The 12,024-nt window shown below is 45.8% G+C and overlaps 1 protein-coding gene across 1 annotated transcript in view; it reads right to left on the minus strand.

The window, feature by feature from the left end:
* Positions 1-12,024, minus strand: part of SAMD12 (sterile alpha motif domain containing 12) — a 927,470-nt gene that overhangs the window by 16,280 nt on the left and 899,166 nt on the right. The gene's annotated exons all lie outside the window — the stretch shown is intronic.

Raw genomic sequence — 12,024 nt, forward strand, 5'->3', positions numbered from 1 at the left:
GAAAGTTATCGGAGACTGCAGACTTACGATAGGAGATGGTCAATGACTAGAGGAGATGGTCAAATATTACAGGAGATGGTCAAATATTACAGGAGATGGTCAAATATTACAGGAGATGGTCAATGACTACAGGAGATGGTCAATGACTACAAGAAATGGTCAAAGACTACACAAGATCGTCAAAGACCAGAGGAGATGTTCAGAGACTACATGAGATGGTCAAAGACTACAGAAAATGGACAAAAATTTCAGGAGATGGTCAAAGACTACAGGAAATGGTCAAAGATTACACAAGATGGCCAAAGACCACAGGAGATGGTCAAGGACTACATGAGCTGGTTAAAGACAACAGGACATAGTGAAAGACTACAAGAGATGATCAAAGACTACAGGAAATGGTGAATGGCTACAAGAGATGGTGAAAGACTACTGTAGGTGGTTAAGGAATACAGGAGATGGTCAATGACTATAGTAGATGGTCAAAGACTAAAGTGTTCATTACGACCATCCAACCATCAAGAGATGGTTAGAAGTTTAGGACATGCTTCAGGAGACAGTCGTAAAATGGAGGCACATTACATGAGACTGCTAGAGATTACTGCTTTTACAGTACATTCCCTTTGCAATCTATGCCCCATATGTGTTCCCTACAACCTTCCTTAAAATGACTTGAACCACATTTGATATTTCTATCAGCAAGATGCATTACAAATGATCAATTGTGAAAACAAAAAGAAAAACAAAAAAAGAAAAGGTATGGACAGCACTGACAAAATTAAGATAGTTTGAAAGAAATAAACAAAGCTATTTAATTAAAGCGGACTTTCAGTCATTTATTTTCAACTTTCCATCTATTAAATCTTTCTTTCTGCCAGTAAATACCTTATACAGCTCTTTTCTGGTCATTAGTCTAGGCTTATGACGTAATGCACAGCTTTCTCTTGCCAGGAGGGGGGGAGTTATAAGAGGGCCAATGAGAGCTGCAGAGCTGGAGCTGTGCCTCTGTGTGTCTGTGTAAATCCAGGAAGTGAACAGGCAGCAGCTCCAGCTGCCTACAGTTTAAATGGATGCAGCCAGACTTAGTGGAGGGCGATTTCTGCAGCAGAAGAATAGAAATAAAATATATATTTGTTTTCTATTTTATTCCATTATTATCTATTCTATTTCATTCTTTTTGGAAATTGGAAAACTATTTTAATTCAAAAACTTTTCTAATTCGAAAACTAAGTGAAAATGATTCGAATACTATTCAAAATTGATTTGAAAACTTTTTGAACTCGAAAACTATTCAAAAACTTTTTGAATTGATTGATTTGAAAATAAATAAACAAAGCAAATCCCGAAAACGAATTAAACAAATTAGACAAATTTAACTAAATGAATTTATGTAAAACACAAATTGAAACAAAATTAAACAAAACAAATTTCTTCATTCTGTACATGTCTAGTTTTTATTACAAATTGTGTAAATGGACTGCAGTTCCTCTTTAATGTTAGACACTTTAAAGAACATTTTCTTTCACTTGCCTAAATAAGTACCTAGAGTAAAGAATACTCAGACTACTATCTACAGGACACCCCAAGAGCTGCAAAATAAGTGCCAATGGGCCACATGTTGGGAGCCAGGGTTGTATACTACTAAAGCCAAAGTTTTTTTTGTAATTTGTGTCCCCCATTGAGGAGATTTTCCTTAATACAAAAATATATTGTTATCAGAATGTGGAAGAGTTACAACTTCAATGTTTTTAATGTTGTCTTGGCCTTTCTATTCCACTGATGCCTCCCCCACAGTTCTTGGCTATTTATGGAATCCTATGTATAATTCTTTTTATCCCTAATGAATGTCCTTCCAAACCCCCGAAACATAAATTGATACATTTATTGTGTCCCTTTAGAGCCGGTTCACACAGCGGGCGATGCGAGGCGACACGACTCGCCTCGCCTCGCTCTCGCAAGTCGCCCCCGTTCTGTACAATGGAACCGTTCTGAGAGGAGCGACTCGAGTCGCTCCGACTCAGAAAAAAGGTTCCTGTACTACTTTTGGGCGACCTCGGGGCGACTTGCATTGACTTCTATACAGAAGTCATTTGCAAGTCGCCGCCGAGGCCGCGGCAGGTCGCGGCGAGGCAAGTCGGAGTCGCCTCGCCTCGCCTGCAGTGTGAACCGGCCCTTACACACCTCCTATTTGGCACTTTCCTACTTGAACTTTTAAGCTGTGTTTGAGATACCAGCTGCTTGATGGAACATGTCCTACAAAGAGTTGCCTGATGGCAATACCCCTCCCTTTACCACACACCAAACATCAGTACCCTTTGCTGATTTAAAAAAACAAAAAAACAAAAACAAACAAGAAATAACTAAACTGAAGACTTATACTTGCTCCTAAATTTTTTCAGCTAATGATTTAAAAAAAAAAAAGAAACTTTTTTTTTGTGATCTGCAAGCAAATGGAAATATTTCAATAACATATTATACAATAAATCTTCACTGAAGCATTGCTGATATCACTGCTAAAGTTATTTTTTTTTTTTGTACTGCAACATCTGCTGAAATGGATAAAGGGACAGGAGGGAATGACACAAAATCACATTGGCAGTCTCTCCTTCCTGCAGCTGTGATAGTGTCATCTTTAGTGTACTGGGATTGGGTGAGACAGGTGCTTAAACAATACATAGGACATTAAAGTACTGACGGGTGTCAGTGGTCATATACACTACTAAGCAGAGGTTTTAGGCACATGCTAAAAATGCTCCAAAATGCTTTAAAACAATGCAATAAATAGTTTATTTGCATGCATTGCACACCGTTTTTGGCAGATAGGTTGTTGCGACTCCTTTTACCCTGAAGGAACCTTTAAGTCAGTGTTTTTTTTTTTCTTTTTTCGGGTAAAGGCACCCTTTAAAATTATGGACAATCTTTGTGTAACTAAAAAGCAGGTTTCATTCACCCACCGTCTTGAATACAGTTTTGGGGCAATTTTTAGGCATTTTACCAAGGGACCACTGAAGAAAACTCAGGGCATCCCAGGGTTTAAAAAGGCTGCCATAAGTAATATTTTGGTCTTAGGGAACCCTTACAAAAATTACATAATTTTTTTAATTTTGGGTAGGGTAAGGGAGGGTTTAACCTATCAGCTTTTTTGATATGTGTGCCCCAATGGGGAGAGTTTCTTTCACGTTATGTCCCATAGCCAAAACAAGAAGTGAGAGTAAATCCCTCCAAAGTAAGAGAATCTATAGTTGTCTTCTAGTCATCTATTTATTTACTCTAAAACAGGGATCTCCAAACTACGGCCCTCCAGCTGTTGTGGAACTGCATGTCCCATGAGGCATTGTAAAACTCTGACATTCACAGACATGACTAGGCATGATGGGAATTGTAGTTCCTGAACAACTGGAGGGCCACAGTTTGGAGACCCCTGCTCTAAAACATAGAAAAAACATTGTCTTTAGTCATACTTATTTGAGGTTTAATGGGGAGAATTCCTCCTTACAGTATCAGTCATTGAGAAAAATGCCTCCCTTACCATGGTGGTCATAATGTCACCCTTACAGACAAATCTTTTTAGCTTGTCTGTAAACGAGGTATTCTGGTCATTCCAGTAACTTTGCCAAATGGCACTGGATCCAGAACTGTGCAGGCACTATCAGGTGGAAGGTCAGTCAGTCACAGCTCAGGGAACCCCTGGCATCACCTGAAGGGTTCCACTGAATTTTGATTGAAAATGGCTCATCTTGGAGAACTAACCACAGTTCTTCTCTGGATTATAATTTTTATTTTACAGTTCTAACGCCTTTAGAACAAAGTACATCTAAAGTGCTTTTTAATTCTAGTTATGAGGTCTGAACTTTCCCCCTTCTTTTCTGCCATGGCCAAACCAACAACAGTGCACACGGAGTATACCTAAAAAGACATCCACCGCAAGCTGTTACTGACATGTTTTTTTTCTCAATAAAACAATGTGACCATCATGTCAACACAGATTTGGTCATCTTATAACTTTCTAAGAAAGCAAAGGGTGAGTCTTTGGGTTAGGTCTAGTGTTAGGGTTATTTATCAACCAAACCATTGATGATCACCACACGAGTGGGGCAGAGTTGTGTAAATTTCAGGACTGTAAGGACAAGAATACAAAACCCTTGGCAGATAAAACTGCTCCCTTATGTTATGGAATTGTGTATTAAGCTGTTTTCCTGGAGTTTAGCTTTAACACTGAAGAGTGTTAGATAGTAGTGTAGTTAGTAGTGATGGACGAACTTCCGACGGGACGTTTCGCGAACGCGAAACGCGAACGGGCACAAACGTTCGCGAAAACGACCGTTCGCCGCGGGCTCCATTGACTTCAATGGGAGGCGAATTTCGCAAACCTTTAGGTCGAATTTGCGGCCACGGGGTAATTATTAGGGGGTAGCACGTAGTCCCACCACCTGGACAATAGCATAATACATGTATGAGGTGAATTTGGGATCGATAACTACAAGCATTTTTTTTTTATTTGGGAAATTGTTCTGACAATTCAGGACTATGGAGCTAATGAAGGCAATGGAGGAGAGGGAAGGTCAGGGACCAGGGTAGGCAAACAAGAGGGTGCAGGAGATACAGAGCACTGACAGCAGCACCGTAATACAGAGCACTGACATCAGCACCGTGACATACAGCGCTGACAGCAGCTCCGTGACATACAGCGCTGACAGCAGCTCCGTGACATACAGCGCTGACAGCAGCTCCGTGACATACAGCGCTGACAGCAGCTCCGTGACATACAGCGCTGACAGCAGCTCCGTGACATACAGCGCTGACAGCAGCACCGTGACATACAGCGCTGACAGCAGCTCCGTGACATACAGCGCTGACAGCAGCTCCGTGACATACAGCGCTGACAGCAGCTCCGTGACATACAGCACTGACAGCAGCTCCGTGACATACAGCGCTGACAGCAGCTCCGTGACATACAGCACTGACAGCAGCTCCGTGACATACAGCGCTGACAGCAGCTCCGTGACATACAGCGCTGACAGCAGCACCGTGACATACAGCGCTGACAGCAGCTCCGTGACATACAGCGCTGACAGCAGCTCCGTGACATACAGCGCTGACAGCAGCTCCGTGACATACAGCGCTGACAGCAGCTCCGTGACATACAGCGCTGACAGCAGCACCGTGACATACAGCGCTGACAGCAGCTCCGTGACATACAGCGCTGACAGCAGCTCCGTGACATACAGCGCTGACAGCAGCTCCGTGACATACAGCGCTGACAGCAGCTCCGTGACATACAGCGCTGACAGCAGCTCCGTGACATACAGCGCTGACAGCAGCTCCGTGACATACAGCGCTGACAGCAGCTCCGTGACATACAGCGCTGACAGCAGCTCCGTGACATACAGCGCTGACAGCAGCACCGTAAGCAGCCCCAGGAGGAAGTCAGCACAGCACAGGGATGGTGTGATCCCCTCATAATAAGAACCCCCAGGAGGAAGTCAGCACAGCACAGGGATGGTGGGAGCCCCTCATAATAAGAACCCCCAGGAGGAAGTCAGCACAGCACAGGGATGGTGGGAGCCCCTCATAATAAGAACACCCAGGAGGAAGTCAGCACAGCACAGGGATGGTGGGAACCCCTCATAATAAGCAGCCCCAGTAGAAATATGACACCGCTCAACCTCTTCAAAGAGGAGGGTAGGGGCATATAGTACGGTGTGCTTTTTTGGGTCAGGGAAGTGAGCCAAATGAATTAAGAAGGTCTGTGTGCTTGATTCCAAAAATTGTTTATAGACATATACATGGTCTACTGATCACATGTGTTGAATTCCTCCGAGATCCATGCCTCATTCATTTTTAGAAATGTGAGGTAGTTAACACTGTCGTGAGCTAGGCGAGTACGCTTATCGGTCACAATCCCCCCTGCTGCGCTGAACGTCCTTTCGGACAGGACACTGGATGAGGGGCAAGCCAACAGTTCGATTGCAAATTGGGCAAGCTCTGGCCAGAGGTCAAGCCTGCCCACCCAGTAGTCTAGGGGTTCATCACTCCTCAGAGCGTCCACATCGGCCGTTAACCCAATGTAGTCGGACACCTGACGGTCTAGGCGTTCCCTGATGCTGGATCCGGATGACACCTGTCGATGGGTCGGCTGAAAGAATGACCTCATATCCGAAGTCACCAACACATCTTCAAACCGGCCTCTTCTTGCAGGCGCTGTTGGATTGGTACCCGCAAATCCTTCTCTGGGAGTGGGAATTGCTCCTCTGCCAGCGCACGCAAAAGCAGAATGCAGCATTTCTCGAAGCAAGGCCTGGAAGTGCTGCATTCTGACAGCCCTCTGCGACGGCGGTAACATTTCCGCCATTTTGTGTTTGTACCGGGGATCTAAGTACGTTGCCACCCAGTACTGGTCCTTGACCCTCATGCTTTTTATACGGGGGTCCCTATTAAAACACTGGAGCATGAAGGCCCCCATTTGCACTCAAGCGGAAGGTATGTGGTGGTGGTGGTGTTGTTGGTGGTAGTGTCTTTGGGGGTGCACATAGCAGAGAGTGAAGAAGAGGGTGCAGATCGAGAGGATGAGGAGGGTGCAGAAGAATAAGGCTGAGTGAGCCACTCAACCAAGTCTGGTGCGTCCTTTAAAGTAATTGAACGCACCTTCTGCAACTTCCCACTTTGGCTCAAGGCTGTTGCTCCTGCCCTACCCCTACCACCCCTGCGGAAGGGCCTGCCTCTTCCTCTGCCTGTCATTTTTTAAATTACCCTGTGACAAAACTCTTAGTCCCTATACCGCTGAAGGACTGCTGCAGTATAGGGCAGCGGTCAGCAGTAGTGCACGTCAACCCTATGTATTGTGGACCGATAGCGGTCCTTACAGAACAGCAGACTGTACTGCACTCAGGCCTATGTACCGTAGCACCCTATACCAAGTTACCAGTCCTTATAAAAACTTTTGTGGACCAAGCAGGTTGTGTGTTAGTGATTAGCAGACTGTACGTCAGTCCCTATACCAATGAAGGACTGCTGCAGTATAGGGCAGCGGTCAGCAGTAGTGCACGTCAACCCTATGTATTGTGGACCGATAGCGGTCCTTACAGAACAGCAGACTGTACTGCACTCAGGCCTATGTACCGTAGCACCCTATACCAAGTTACCAGTCCTTATAAAAACTTTTGTGGACCAAGCAGGTTGTGTGTTAGTGATTAGCAGACTGTACGTCAGTCCCTATACCAATGAAGGACTGCTGCAGTATAGGGCAGCGGTCAGCAGTAGTGCACGGCAACCCTATGTATTGTGGACCGATAGCGGTCCTTACAGAACAGCAGACTGTAACGCACTCAGGCCTATGTACCGTAGCACCCTATACCAAGTTACCAGTCCTTATAAGAACTTTTGTGGACCAAGCAGGTTGTGTGTTAGTGATTAGCAGACTGTACGTCAGTCCCTATACCAATGAAGGACTGCTGCAGTATAGGGCAGCGGTCAGCAGTAGTGCACGGCAACCCTATGTATTGTGGACCGATAGCGGTCCTTACAGAACAGCAGACTGTACTGCACTCAGGCCTATGTACCGTAGCACCCTATACCAAGTTACCAGTCCTTATAAGAACTTTTGTGGACCAAGCAGGTTGTGTGTTAGTGTTTAGCAGACTGTGCGTCAGTCCCTATACCGCTGAAGGACTGCTGCAGTATAGGGCAGCGGTCAGCAGTAGTGCACGGCAACCCTATGTATTGTGGACCGATAGCGGTCCTTACAGAACAGCAGACTGTAACGCACTCAGGCCTATGTACCGTAGCACCCTATACCAAGTTACCAGTCCTTATAAGAACTTTTGTGGACCAAGCAGGTTGTGTGTTAGTGATTAGCAGACTGTACGTCAGTCCCTATACCAATGAAGGACTGCTGCAGTATAGGGCAGCGGTCAGCAGTAGTGCACGGCAACCCTATGTATTGTGGACCGATAGCGGTCCTTACAGAACAGCAGACTGTACTGCACTCAGGCCTATGTACCGTAGCACCCTATACCAAGTTACCAGTCCTTATAAGAACTTTTGTGGACCAAGCAGGTTGTGTGTTAGTGTTTAGCAGACTGTGCGTCAGTCCCTATACCGCTGAAGGACTGCTGCAGTATAGGGCAGCGGTCAGCAGTAGTGCACGGCAACCCTATGTATTGTGGACCGATAGCGGTCCTTACAGAACAGCAGACTGTAACGCACTCAGGCCTATGTACCGTAGCACCCTATACCAAGTTACCAGTCCTTATAAGAACTTTTGTGGACCAAGCAGGTTGTGTGTTAGTGATTAGCAGACTGTACGTCAGTCCCTATACCAATGAAGGACTGCTGCAGTATAGGGCAGCGGTCAGCAGTAGTGCACGGCAACCCTATGTATTGTGGACCGATAGCGGTCCTTACAGAACAGCAGACTGTAACGCACTCAGGCCTATGTACCGTAGCACCCTATACCAAGTTACCAGTCCTTATAAGAACTTTTGTGGACCAAGCAGGTTGTGTGTTAGTGATTAGCAGACTGTACGTCAGTCCCTATACCAATGAAGGACTGCTGCAGTATAGGGCAGCGGTCAGCAGTAGTGCACGGCAACCCTATGTATTGTGGACCGATAGCGGTCCTTACAGAACAGCAGACTGTAACGCACTCAGGCCTATGTACCGTAGCACCCTATACCAAGTTACCAGTCCTTATAAGAACTTTTGTGGACCAAGCAGGTTGTGTGTTAGTGTTTAGCAGACTGTGCGTCAGTCCCTATACCGCTGAAGGACTGCTGCAGTATAGGGCAGCGGTCAGCAGTAGTGCACGGCAACCCTATGTATTGTGGACCGATAGCGGTCCTTACAGAACAGCAGACTGTAACGCACTCAGGCCTATGTACCGTAGCACCCTATACCAAGTTACCAGTCCTTATAAGAACTTTTGTGGACCAAGCAGGTTGTGTGTTAGTGATTAGCAGACTGTACGTCAGTCCCTATACCAATGAAGGACTGCTGCAGTATAGGGCAGCGGTCAGCAGTAGTGCACGGCAACCCTATGTATTGTGGACCGATAGCGGTCCTTACAGAACAGCAGACTGTAACGCACTCAGGCCTATGTACCGTAGCACCCTATACCAAGTTACCAGTCCTTATAAGAACTTTTGTGGACCAAGCAGGTTGTGTGTTAGTGATTAGCAGACTGTACGTCAGTCCCTATACCAATGAAGGACTGCTGCAGTATAGGGCAGCGGTCAGCAGTAGTGCACGGCAACCCTATGTATTGTGGACCGATAGCGGTCCTTACAGAACAGCAGACTGTAACGCACTCAGGCCTATGTACCGTAGCACCCTATACCAAGTTACCAGTCCTTATAAGAACTTTTGTGGACCAAGCAGGTTGTGTGTTAGTGATTAGCAGACTGTACGTCAGTCCCTATACCAATGAAGGACTGCTGCAGTATAGGGCAGCGGTCAGCAGTAGTGCACGGCAACCCTATGTATTGTGGACCGATAGCGGTCCTTACAGAACAGCAGACTGTAACGCACTCAGGCCTATGTACCGTAGCACCCTATACCAAGTTACCAGTCCTTATAAGAACTTTTGTGGACCAAGCAGGTTGTGTGTTAGTGATTAGCAGACTGTACGTCAGTCCCTATACCAATGAAGGACTGCTGCAGTATAGGGCAGCGGTCAGCAGTAGTGCACGGCAACCCTATGTATTGTGGACCGATAGCGGTCCTTACAGAACAGCAGACTGTAACGCACTCAGGCCTATGTACCGTAGCACCCTATACCAAGTTACCAGTCCTTATAAGAACTTTTGTGGACCAAGCAGGTTGTGTGTTAGTGATTAGCAGACTGTACGTCAGTCCCTATACCAATGAAGGACTGCTGCAGTATAGGGCAGCGGTCAGCAGTAGTGCACGGCAACCCTATGTATTGTGGACCGATAGCGGTCCTTACAGAACAGCAGACTGTACTGCACTCAGGCCTATGTACCGTAGCACCCTATACCAAGTTACCAGTCCTTATAAGAACTTTTGTGGACCAAGCAGGTTGTGTGTTAGTGTTTAGCAGACTGTGCGTCAGTCCCTATACCGCTGAAGGACTGCTGCAGTATAGGGCAGCGGTCAGCAGTAGTGCACGTCAACCCTATGTATTGTGGACCGATAGCGGTCCTTACAGAACAGCAGACTGTAACGCACTCAGGCCTATGTACCGTAGCACCCTATACCAAGTTACCAGTCCTTATAAGAACTTTTGTGGACCAAGCAGGTTGTGTATTAGTGTTTAGCAGACTGTGCGTCAGTCCCTATACCGCTGAAGGACTGCTGCAGTATAGGGCAGCGGTCAGCAGTAGTGCACGGCAACCCTATCTATTGTGGACCGATAGCGGTCCTTACAGAACAGCAGACTGTACCGCACCCAAGCCTATGTACCGTAGCACCCTAGACAGACCAAGTTACCAGTCCTGATAAAGAGCTTTGTGGAACAAGTGAGTTGTGAATGATTAGCAGACTGCAGCAGAAGGGCAGCAGTCAAGTATAATATTCTTTCTATATTTGGAAGAAAGAATATTATACGTGTACAAGCCTATTACCGTACCACTGATACCAGTCCTGAAAAGAACCTTTGTGGAACTAATAGTAACAGCAAGTCTTTAAAATTATCCTCACTGCCTGACACACTGCTTCCTGCCTGTCCCTATACAAATTGGCAAAAAAGAGTAGGCTGGAACGATTAGCTGGAACAGCTCTTTTGTGGACCTGATAGTAACAGCTAATGATGATGATGATGATGATGATGAAGAAAGACTAATCTGGCTGAGCTGTCCCTAAAATAGCAGCATACAGCGCTCTGTCCCTTTATCTAAACTGACAAAAGAAACTCAGGCTGCTGACCTAACACCTATACCAGTCCTGAAAAGAACTTTTGTGTACCAAATAGCTAGCGTTTTCTCTGTCCCTACTCCACACAGGATCCTTTCCCTACAGTGACAGAAGAAAGAATGTAAAATGGCCACCGGATCGGGTGTATTTATAGGTTAGGGGGAATGTCCAAGTGTCCATGAGCTGTCATGTCTCAATTGGTTGTCCTGTAACACATGATAAACGTGTCACGAAAGGTTAAAGTTCTTGTATACATTAAACACGTAAGTCCGCCGGGGCGAACGACGGAAAAAGGCGTTCGAACCCGCGGACGGCGAAAGTCGGAAATTCGCCGCGAAACGACCGCCGGGCGAACCGTTCGGCCATCACTAGTAGTTAGAAGGAATCGAGTGCTGATCTCATGAGTGTGCTGATGTTTCCTTTAAAGTCCAACTGCTAGACCAAGCTGTATTGCTTAACTGCAATGAGAAAAAGTGAGTTTGTCCGTCCAACTCTAGCAAACATGCCTGGATCATAAGAGCAACAAAAATGGAAATGGAAGTGACACACCACTGCTAAGAGACTGAACTGCAATTGTATTCCAATAAAAGTCAAGGTCACAATCCAAAGAGTAATCAATCGGAATGTACTAGAAATGAGTTGGACCTTTAATGTTATTATAAGCACATGCCTTGTCAGTGGCTGGATCCCTGAATCACGCTGCATACTCTTTAGATTGTTCCTCTGACCCCCATTTATTTTACATTACACTACAAACCAAGAAGATTATGGTGATCCTCTGGGGTACGGAAGCTGCTTTCCTGGAAACCAGATTATTTACATCAACATCAAGTTTTAGGAGCTGGCTATTATGCCTGCAATTCAGGGACAGTGTTATTAATGTGGAGATGTCTCCCTCTAGTGTAGGTTTGGACTCCAAGTGTCATTTCCTTTGAGACAAAACTTAGAGCAGAGCAAAGCATCTTGGGATGTGTAGTTCTGAATACTGGGGCTTCAATTCCAGCAGGACTGGTCTGAAGTACCACTACCAGATTGCAACAGGAGAGGAGAACAGAATGCTGGGAGATTATATAAAAGGTCTGGTTTAGATCTACATCGCTCTCTTGGGATGCCGGCTTGGATCTGCTAGCAGGGGCACTGTGTCAGTGGGAGTTGTTG

This window comes from Lithobates pipiens, unplaced genomic scaffold, assembly GCF_037356315.1.
Source record: "Lithobates pipiens isolate NorthernLeopardFrog02 unplaced genomic scaffold, aLitPip1_a1.2 Scaffold_19, whole genome shotgun sequence".
NCBI classification, from domain to species: Eukaryota; Metazoa; Chordata; class Amphibia; order Anura; family Ranidae; genus Lithobates; species Lithobates pipiens.